Source organism: Callithrix jacchus, chromosome 1 (genome assembly GCF_049354715.1).
Source record: "Callithrix jacchus isolate 240 chromosome 1, calJac240_pri, whole genome shotgun sequence".
Taxonomy (NCBI): domain Eukaryota; kingdom Metazoa; phylum Chordata; class Mammalia; order Primates; family Cebidae; genus Callithrix; species Callithrix jacchus.
The window spans coordinates 66,653,361-66,665,115 of NC_133502.1; the positions used below are offsets into that span (position 1 = coordinate 66,653,361).

General features: G+C 33.2%; 1 protein-coding gene across 2 annotated transcripts in view; it reads right to left on the reverse strand.

The window, feature by feature from the left end:
- Positions 1-11,196, reverse strand: part of CAB39L (calcium binding protein 39 like) — a 103,171-nt gene extending 91,975 nt beyond the window's left edge. For both annotated transcript variants that reach the window (XM_078360214.1, XM_035297878.3), the window contains exon 1: positions 10,782-11,196. The gene's annotated coding sequence lies outside the window, so the exon portion shown is untranslated. The remainder of the gene's footprint in view (positions 1-10,781) is intronic.
- Positions 11,197-11,755: the final 559 nt, after the last annotated feature.

An 11,755-nucleotide genomic window follows, 5' to 3' on the forward strand; every position in this document is an offset into this window, starting at 1 on the left:
AGCTGTAAAAGGTTGTCCCATTATGGCTGGAGTGCAATGGTGCGATAACAGCTTGCAGCAGTCGTGTGACCTCTTGGGTTCAAGCAGTCTTCCCACCTCAGCCTCCTGAGTTAGCTGAGACCACAGGCATATGCCACCATGTCCAGGTAACTTTTGTATTTTTAGTAGAGATGGGGTTTTGCCATGTTACCCAGACTGGCCTTGAACTCCTGGCTGATTTTAATTTTATGTAGAGACAGGGTCTCTATATGTTGCCCAGGCTGGTCTCAAACTCCTAGGCTCAAGTGATCCTCTCACCTTGGCCTCCCAAAGTGTTGGGGTTAGAGGTGTAAGCCACCACACCTGGCCCATACTAGCTTAACTTTCTTATTCGTACATTTCCTAATTCTACACTTTGCCTATTTTATACTTGAAAAAAATTTTTAGAGACAAGTTCTCGCTCTGTTACCCAGGCTGGAGTGCAGTGGCACAGGCACAGCTTACTGCAGCCTCAAACTCCTGGGCTTAAGTGATCCTCCTGCCTCAGCCTTCCAAAGTGCTGGGATAACAGGCATGAGCCACTGTGCCCAGGTACTTTGCACAGTCCCTCACTATTAAATATAAGTCACATGCAAGAATCATGAGACGTTTGATGAAAATCAAGAATGTAAAAGAGAAATATAAAAATAAATAGAGCAAACCCTGGGGGGATGGTAAAAATTATATTTATAGCCCGAAAAGGTATGCTATGCTATCACACCATAAAATAAGAACAGGCTGCTATGAAAAGAGTCGGCAGTGAATGAGAAAACATTCTTGGAACTAAGACCATGCAATGCAATAGAATAGCTGATTGGTAGCAGGGTATAGAATTGAAAAACAAATCCGCAATTTAAAGACCAAGCCATGGAAATCTGGAATGAAGAGTAAAATACAAAGAAAAGCAAAGAACTAATTCAGAGAAAAGTTGGAAATATACAGGATAGAGCTGGAGAGCCAATATTGATTGAATATAAATTCTTAAAGGAAAAGAAAAAAACTGAGATAACAGACAAGAGTGAGTAACAAAATACATCAACAAGTAAAAAGGAAGAAAAATTCCTAGAGCTGAACATGTCTCCAGATTTAACTAATGGTTATCATACAGAGGGAATGCAAAAAGACCTACTCCAAGATACATTGTGAAATTCCTGAACTCTAAAGAGAAATCCCACAAACTTCCATAAAGGGGAAAAATCTACAATGGCACCTAAGAACCAGACTGTCAGAGAGGAACCAGGATTAGTAACTTAACACCAAATGATAGAAGGCAGTGAAACATGGTTTACATAGTTTCTAGGGAAAAAGATTTTTAACCAATTATGCAGATGTGAAGGCAAAGTAAAATTACCTAAGGATGAAGACGGTAAAGAAGTAGGAGGAACAGAAAGGAAGTTGGAGGAGAAACAGAAAAATGAGGAAACAGCTGAAAAGTAGGCAGTTGAGCAAAGAAACCAATAAAATGTATGGTTAAATCTAAGTAAAGGTGGATAATGTGTCTGTGATGCTTAATATGACTGCTAAAAACTTACTCCTGAATTATTCTGGTAGAGGCAAAATGTGTTTTAAAAAATCCAACAATCTGGAAAAATACAACTAAAATTCTTTTATAAATTTATTCAAGGAAAATGATAGAAATAATTAAATCATAATAAAATTTAAATGTTTTTGTCATGTGTAATTTAAGTCTCTGGGTTTTCTAAAATCACATCACACACAAATTGAGATAAACCTGTCTCTTGTATTATTCATTACACATTTAATGATCAGTATTAGAATAATGGGAGTAGAATACAACCACTAGAAGGAGAAAAAACGGGAACAAAAATAATTTGACCTGGCTCACGCCTATAATTCCAGCACTTTGGGAGGCTGAGGAGGGTTGATCACAAGGTCAAGAGATCGAGACCATCCTGGTCAACATGGTGAAACCCCGTCTCTACTAAAAATACAAAAATTAGCTGGGCATGGTGGTGCATGCCTGTAGTCCCAGCTACTTGGGAGGCTAAGGCAGGAGAATTGCTTGAGTCCAGGAGGCAGAGGTTGCAGTGAGCTGAGATTGTGCCATTGCACTCCAGCCTGGGTAACAAGAGTGAAATTCTGTCTCAAAAAAAAAAAAGAAAAAATAAAAATAATTTGATCAAATCAGCAAGAACCAGGAATGAAAAGGAAAGTATAAACTAGTAAACAGAAAATATAAAACAATATAGAAGGAATAAGAGCAACTAATAATTACAATACATACAAATGTGTTAAATTCTATTACTAAAAAACCAAGACTCCCAAATTGGGTTCACACACACACACACACACACACACACACACTTCTCCTCTAAATTCTGCAAGAGCCATAATGAAAACAAAATGACACATGTTCAGAATAAAAAATATATATCAAGCAGTATTACAACATGAATATAAGAAATATGAGTTTAAGACAAATCATACACACTTAACCACATAGAACATTTATGTATTTAGTTTTCAAAAATAGAATATATGGAGGTTATTATACTACATATACAGTGTATGTAACAGATATAATACATAGTCAATTACCCTTATAAATTTAATACTATTTTATATGTATATTAGGTACAATAAAGGCTATATTAAATAATTTTAATTTGGTGACCTTAATATTCTCTAGGTAGAACAAAGAAATCATTGCTTGAAAGAGAAAACAGAGAAGTCTGGTAGGGAAAGAGATAAAAGATACCTATTGACAGAAATGAGGACTGGAGCTACTAGGAATGTAATCTAAATTATTTTCAGTTCAAATATTTTCAGTGTAGACCCTAAGTAAAATTCTGGCTAATAAAAATCAAAGGCTGTATTTACAAAATAATTTAGCATTTAATAATAGAAAATTGATGAAAATAAATTGTATCAGTAAGTCAAATAAAAAGGATCTCAGTGGCCTATGAAAAAGGTATCCAATAAAATTAAAAGCAAGAGAGATCTAAATCTTAGCTCAATTTATAAAATCATGGTTAATGGAGGCATTCTTACTAAGAAAAGGTATAAAACAAAGATCATCACAATCACTATCATTACCATATGTTGTGGTCAATGCATTAAAATATAAAACATAAATGATAAAAAGGGGAATGATGTGACAAAATTGTAATTAGCAGACAATATGATCATATACATAAAAATATGAACAACTGAAATTAGTAGAAGTTAGGCAAAGTAGTTAAATACATGATAAATATACATACAGCTTTCACATATAAGCAATTGCCAGTCAGAGAACATAATAAAAAGCATATTCTGTTCATATTGGCAACTAATTATATACAAAATCTATCCCAGAAGTGTATTCAAAAAAACTATAAACCCTTAATTTCAAAAATAGTATAATTATTGTTCCTGAAATAGAAAACTAACAAAACAGAGAAACAGAGATATAGAAATAGAAGATGTCTAGTTATCTCTTCATCCCTTCAGCTAGCCATCTTTCTAATGTTATATTCACAGAATGATTCTAGAATGTGGCTTAGCTAATCTTAGGGATATTATCTAAATTATGAGATTTGTGATGGTTTAATTTTTTTCATGTATGTGTTTTTCTGCATTGCTATAATGAGTACATTTCTTTTTTCTGAAATAATAGAATTGTGGAGAAAACCTACATAATTAAGATAGGAAAGATCTGAGGTTAAAAAAAAAGCCCTTTGTCTTGAATAGGCAGAATACATTTTTAAATGTCAGTTATTCCTAAAGTCCATAGTTTGATACAGTGCCAATCAAATGTGCAAAAACAGTTTTTGGTATCTAAATTTAGTCAAGGATACTAAATAAGCGAGAATAACAAATTTTAACAAGAAAGATGACTTAAGAGGAAACTGTAACACAGTAGCAGCACAAGAAACAAACACATCAATGAACAATACAGCCCAGATATAGATGCTAACATAAGTGACTTTCAGATTTCTGGATGTAAAATGGTTTCTCTAATTTTAGAAGTGATGAAATAAATTTCAAAGTAAAAGACCAACAAACCAAAGTTAATACAAATATGCCACGAATATAAAAATTTGAATTTCTATAGATAAAACAATTAAAAATTACAGGAAAACAACAAACTTGAGAATTCTGTGATATGAATCTGAAAGATGGAGGGCTAATATCACAACAGATCTCTTTAAGACAATTAAGATAACAATCAAGAAGACATACAGATTAAAACCATAAAAGAGGAATTATAGTTAATAAACTTATTAGTAAATGTTTAACCATTCTCTATAGTAAAAAAAATGCAAACTCAAAGTGAAAGAGTATTTCCATTATGTTACAAAGCTTTTTGTTGTTTTGACAACTCAGTTCTAATGATGGTACTGTGCAACAGGCTCTCATTTCTTACTGGTGGAAATATAAATTGGACAATAATTTGGCAAATATGAATCTAGAACCTTAAGATGATCACAACCTCTGGCTTTGTAGCAATTCCATTTTTGGTAATCTGTCCTAGGAAAATAAACCAAAATAAGGGATTATCTTTATATGCAGAAATGTTTACTGCAATGTTTATAATTATCATAAAAAACTGAGAAATATCTAACAGAGGAGAATAATTAAACAAATTGTGATATTCCCAGTTAATGGAACATCAGCATATGTCATAGATTTTTTTAAACTTTTAAAACTGTTTTACATTTTAACATCTTCAAAGCTTAGGTGTGCCTTACAATGTGCCTTACACTAATAGGCAAGTTCTTTTCTTTCTTGGTTGCACTAAAGTAACCATATGTCTTACAACCAGAGACTTCTTAAATTTGATGAAATACCATCTATGAAAATATTTCCAAAGAATGTGAAATAGAATGAAAATGTTAACGTTAAAAATAGCATTCCATATTACAGAGCATAACTACAACTATGTAAAGCAAACAAAAACACAAACACACAAAACCTATATATAGAAAAAATATTTTTGAAATGTTAATTAACAGTGATTGCCTCTGAGTGGTATAGTTTGCTTGTGGATGCTTAATTTTCTTCTTCTTTCAAATGCTCTTGTTTTTTCCAAAGTTTATATCATAGATTATGCAAATGCTTTTGTAGCAGAAATGCCTCTCTTAAATGGTATTTTGAATGAATAAACAACCATTTTTTAAAAGTTCAGACTGTGGAATATCTGATTGTCATGTCTTTTCAAAGCATTGTTCAAACATGATTCCTTTGGCTATAAAGTTTCATAAAGAGTAGTACTTGGCTCAGATTCTAGAGAGAAAGCCAAAAAAGATCATCTAACTCTGCTCCCAGGGAACTCATGCCCTGTAGATTTTGTAGTAGATTTTGGCAGCATTCTCTTTCCTGATACACAGTAAAATATTTCATATTTCTAACTTGAATGTGAGCACCATTGAAGATGGTCCAAAGTCAACCACTCAAGTGAGTCATCTGAATATGTTCAGTGATATAAATGGAAAGAAGAGTTGGCAGTGGGGCGGTGGGAAAGGACCTAGGGGAGGAGCAACTTCCATACCTTGGAGTATTAAACGCCCTTGTTGTTATCCCACTTAAAGTATTTCAAAGGGAATAAACATCTGTAGGTGGCTAATGACTATTTCTAGGCCTTTATCTAATCTCCAACTATGCTATTCAATAATAATTTGAGACCAGGTGCAGTAGCTTACACCTGTAATCCTAACACTGGGAGGTCAAGGCTGCAGTGAGCCATGTTTGTGCCACTGCACTCCAGCCTGGGCAACACCGTGAGACTCTGTCTCAAAAATTATCTTTTTTTAAATAACGTTTTGAATGTCAAAGTTTTCCTAGCAAAACTGAAGGGAGTGAGAAATTTATCTCTGAAGCCAAAAGTGAAGTCTCAACATTTCCAGAGGTATAACCAAACTGCCAACTCATTTTAAGAAAGCAACTTAAAAATGAACCTTCACTTAAGTCTATTTATTCTACGATCAACAATGAGTTAGAGAGGAACATTTCCAAATTTATTTCTGAGAGCTTATTAATGTAACTTAAAGCTTCTGTTAAATTAAAATAATTAAACCTTCTGTTAAACTAAAATAATTAAAATAAATCTACCACCACAAAAAAAAAAAATATATTGGGGCTGGGCACAGTGGTCACACCTGTAATCCCAGCACTTTGGGAGACTGAGGTGGGCAGATCACGTGAGGTCAGGAGTTCGAGACCAGCTTGGCTAACATGGTGAAACCTTGTCTCTACTAAAAATACAAGAAAAGTAGCCAGGCATGGTGGCGCGCTCCTGTAATTCCAGCTACCCAGGAGTCTGAGGCAGGAGAATCACTTGAACCAGGGAGGCGGAGGTTGTGCCACTGCACTCCAGCCTGGGTGACAGAGCAGGTGGCCAAGATTGTGCCATTGCACTCCAGCCTGGGTGACAGAGCAGGATTCTGTCTCAAAAGAAAAAAAATGCAGAAAAGTTCAGGGATACCATTATTTTATCTGTATTCCAAATAGGATTCACAGATAGAAGGAAATGAAATCAAATGTACATAGCAAATAATTGTGCCTGTAAATTCATTTTTGAAAACTCAATGGGATGGAGGTTCCATGAGTACATACGTATGTCAATGCTAATTGAACCGTTCTCTTAAAATGGGTGCATTTGATTATATGAAAATTTTAAAACAAAGATGTGTACCTTAAAGTTCTACAGTATTTGCTGTATCCAAGAAGACTCTCCCCCATAAAAGGTAATTTAGAATTGCCTTCACAAAGATGATTAAGTCACAAAGCATATCATTATATATGTAATAATACCATATTCATTATGAAGCATATTATATATGTCAAAGGATCTTCCAACAGTATCTTCTAAGCTTCAGTTTTTCCATTTGAAAATATATATCCTAAATGTAATTAGAAAGCACCACAACTGAATTTTGTATTTGAAAACCTATAGACATGAGTGAAAAATAAAGTATAAATAAAGACTTTCACTGATAATCCTTTTTCTCAGTTCAAAATAACCAAGAACATCTTTTTTAAATAAGTTTCATTAACAGAATTTGAGGGAGAGGCATTTTCTAAAAATGGACAATTTACACAGAAATGGAAAAATGTTGTGAGGAGCTTTTTATAAGTCCCATTCATCTGGAAGCCTCACTCAGACTTACATCAGAATAAAAACTCTTTTATAAGAAAACTCATGTCCCTTGTTAATCACTCCTTATTTCTAATGTACAGTAACACTAAAATAAATTTAAAAAAGAATTAACATATAAATTTAGGAATATATATAACTACTGATACATTTATTATCTAAGGATCCTACTAGACTACTGTAATTGCAGAAAAAAAAAATGAATAGCCTTATTCACTAGGTTCCTAATATTTCTGTTGACAGCTCCAGTCATTTCAACCTTCCAAAATTTTCTACTTTTATTAGCTATTAATAATTGTTAATGATTGATAATTTTATATTAGAATTTTACAATCTCAATTAATAGCAGAGATCTGAACCTAAGTCAGTATTTTCAAAAACTGGTAACTATCATTAAAGCATTAGATCTCACTGAAATTCACAAATGGTTACTCTTTAAAATATAGAATTATCAAGGGAAACTCATAATTCATTTTTCAGTATTTCTTGGAAGCACATACATATTACACATAACAAATTCTGATTAGATACTGTTATTGATATTAAGACACAGTTTATAAGAATAGTGTGAAATACAATGATTTCATAGCCTCAGTAAGCCCTGTGTCTATTACCTGTCAATCTATAAAAACTTTAACACGAGAGAGTAGAGATGAAAGTGAGTTTGCTAAAGTTATCTGTTATCCCAGAGCTGTTCAAAGTTGATTTGGTTTTTCTGGCTGAGTAATTTCATATAATCTTTCATCCTTCCAGAGTTGGAAGGGACTACATGAGTTTCCCCTAGAAATTTAAGACATTTAAGTTACAAAACAGGAAAGTATATTATCTCACTTATAAGCAGGAAAGATCTCTGCTTAATTAATTAGTGAAACACTTTAACTATAATTAATAGACATGCTAATATAGTTTTAATAGATTTTTTGGTTATGTGAATATCAGTTGAAAATAATCTTTAAGCCACATTATAAATATATATGCACATGTAAACACAGACATATATATACCAGAAATGGAAAATTGTGCAAATCTGCCTTCATCCATTCAGTAAATATTTATTAAGAACCTATTATATACCATTTAAGGCTACTCCAAATCTACTACATAAGATTTAAAATAGACTAAATAACGTATTTTTTGATCAAATGGAAGTTTTTCTGCCACTTCAAATCATCCAAGATAACTGAAACCTGCATCTACTGTAGGGTTTATTTCATTATTATTTCATACATATGCATATTGCATTTGACTTTTAAATTTCATATACTGGCACTTCAGACAGACTTTCTGGACCAGTAAAGTTAATTTGCATAGACCCAAGATGAGTTTTCCGAATAAGCCACATTTCTTCATATGGGTCCTAGTAAACATTTGCAAATACATAATCCTCTGAGCTAAAGTTGACACCTGACTTTAGAATGTCCCACGTACTCAAGATACCTACTTTGTAAATTGCCTCCCCCTCGTCACCATTCCTACTCATTCAAGACAGCCACCAAGTTACACTATGGTCTTTTCTGGTTCTCTTCAGAGCTAGACCTATTCTGTCTTACTTTTGTTCACATCTCACAATTCAATCAGTTCTTGTCAGGACATCTCTTTCTCATAATGAAAAACATATGCCCCATTCTTTCCTTTTTTGGATATCTTGAAAAAATAACTCATTTCCATTTTTGTGAGCCAAAGAAACAGTTTAGTCCTCATGCGATAACTATTATCAGGTACCCATTATGTGCCACACACTGGGCTAAACCTTAGGAATGGCTAAGTATGAACTCAATGGCCAGAAATATTCTTGTAGCAAGAAAAAGAGAAATCTGATTTCAATGTCAGATTAGATCTCAAAAACAGTGCAATCAACCTTGAAAGCTCACGAAAGTACCCAAAAAACCCATGAGCATCCTTCCAAATAACTATCCACCTATTAACCTTGCTTTTCCTCAAGCATTAACATTTAGAATAAATAAAAATAATATCTTATCCAACATCATTATTTTATATTTAGTTTCACATTGAAATTGACTTTCTTATATTTTTTCAAGGTAGCAATGATTTTTCTATGGTGCGAGTAAAATATATTCTTAGACTGTAATAAACACCCAACAGTCATTTAATAAACTGTTTCCCAGGAAACATTGGTTCTAAATTTCCAACAATCCACTCACAAGTAAACTTCTGAAATACAAAGCATTTGTAAATTGGGAATGCATTATTCTTTATTTCTATATTTACATTCCTATGGGCTTAGGAAATGGTACATCACTAAGGTAACACAAGTGAATGACTAGTTTAAAATAAAAAATTATTCTGCAAAGTGTGAAGCTGTAGGCAAGTAATTTTCCACCAGTGTAAAAAGGACTGAGCATGGGAAAATCTATTTAAAAAGTAAGTTTGTGATATTATCTCTCTGATATTTACTTTTAAGTGCAAGATACTCACTAGACCAGAAAAGGTTTCCACAGACCAGCTGAGCTGCTTCTTATACATAGGTCAACAGTCTAAAAAAAAAAAAAAACCCACAAAATCCCACAAAACAAAACCTGTTCTACAGGCTTCTGTACACATAGAGGAAATGTTAGAGAAAGTACAGCCATTTTATAGTCTATCTAGGGTACAAGCCCTTTTAATATGTTTACTAATACTCTGCAGAAGTTTTCATTTCTGTTGTTTTGCCTTAAAGGACTCACTTGAATCCATAACTAAAGACATATATATTTCTTGAGGCTAGCAGAGGGTAGTTTAGAAACTCTGCTTAGAGTGGTGCATCTTCATGCAGTGACTCAGTTTCACAGTTAACAACATACACTTCCTTCCTCCTACGGAAGAATGATTACATGCCTTCATCCATGCCTTTAAAAAGATGTATATAATTAGTATACACTCTCCTGTTTTAAGATTATACAAAGAAGGCTTTATTGATATGTGAATAGATATTTTAAGAGTTTATTTTTCCTTGCTCTTTGTTTATACAAACTCAAACAAACACACACACACACACACACACAAACACACACAGATCAGGTTATAATTGCTCTTCAACAGAATAAGATTATATGAGAGGAAAGCTTAGTATAAACTGTGAGAAAAAAATAACTGCTTTATTCTTTACTTATAAATCCAAATGCATTCATTCATTTTACATAAAGTAGGAAAACTCAGGTATCCCTTACTGGGTCTAACAGAAGCAGTCAACATTTAAATTATATATCCTTTTAATTAATAGTATCAACATTTTTATTTAAATTATAAGAGAATGCTATAATCTCTAATACATAACATCACAGTGATAATTTAAAATTTATTAACAAGAGACAGAGATAACTTGAATTTTCATGCAGTTGAAAGAGAAATATGAAAAATGGTATACTGTACTGCCACTATTTTTGGAAACTCTTTGTAAATAAAAACCCATTTCCAAAATATGATATTCCATGGACACAGAATCGTTGATAATGGTTCAAGTGCCTTAGGCAACAGAGAAGTATTGTTTCGTAATTTTTTAAAACCTCTCCTAGTAACAGCAATTCATTATGCACAAAGAAACAAGGAACCAGCATGGTTTATAATGAATATATAAGTAATAACTACAGAACCTCAATTAAAACTAAAGCTTACCATATTCGTTCCATTTCTATAAACCAGTATGGATAACCTTGTTCATACTTACCAAACGTTACAGAAATGACTTGGCTTGTCTAAGCAACAAAATGTAGACACATGGTGAGGTGCTGAAGACAGCTCTTTCTTGAGCTCAAAGCACTTTAGATGAAATAGCCTTTATTGTCCATTTAATAGAGGTTGCCTCCTGTTACTAAGCGTGGCAGAGAAGAGAAAAGAGTTTCCACAATTCTGTCTTGACTTTCTGTCTCTCTCTTTGAAGAGTAACAGTTACCACCGGAAAACGTTACCAGAAAATGATCACTTGAACACTCACAGAGAGCAGCTGTAAATTTCCACTCTCTTTGCTTGCTCTCAGATTCCAAGCCTTGCTTGTCTCTTAATCTGTCACAGGCAGTTCTGTTTCTGGTCAAACCAGCTTGCTTCTGCGTCCTCCTCTCCCTCTTTAACACTTGCTTGCAGATACGTACCACAGTCACAGCTCCGTCTTTTACTTCCTCCCTCCCCAGTCCTGTAACGTCACAAGAATGCGTGTAAAGCTGAGGCAAAATAAACTCTTGAGCCAAAAAAGAAAAAAATCTAGAGATAAACACAATTTCTTCTCATTACTTTTTTCTGCCTAAAGTCTTGTACTTGTTCGTGCACGGGGTTTTGTCAACTGATTAAACTGGCTTGACTCTCTTGTTTAAAAACGTAAATAAAGGTTCTTAAAAAAAAAGCCTGTTGATAACAATAATAACAGATTCACCTGCTAATATGCTAGCTCCTCAGGGAAGATTCTATTCCCAATTATAGGAAAGTGGAGCAAGTAAACACATAATTACCTGTATTAGAAATTTAATCTTAATATTTAAAAAGCAAGGAAGATTTTAGAGTACTTATAATTTAATTTTAATAGTGTGATTTTATGAAAACAATGTATTTCTTAATATGGTATATTTTAAAACTTGGACCAAAATTTGCAGTTATAAAAGGGAAAGTTATAAAACACACAGAAAAATATTGACACCAAAAACAATAGAC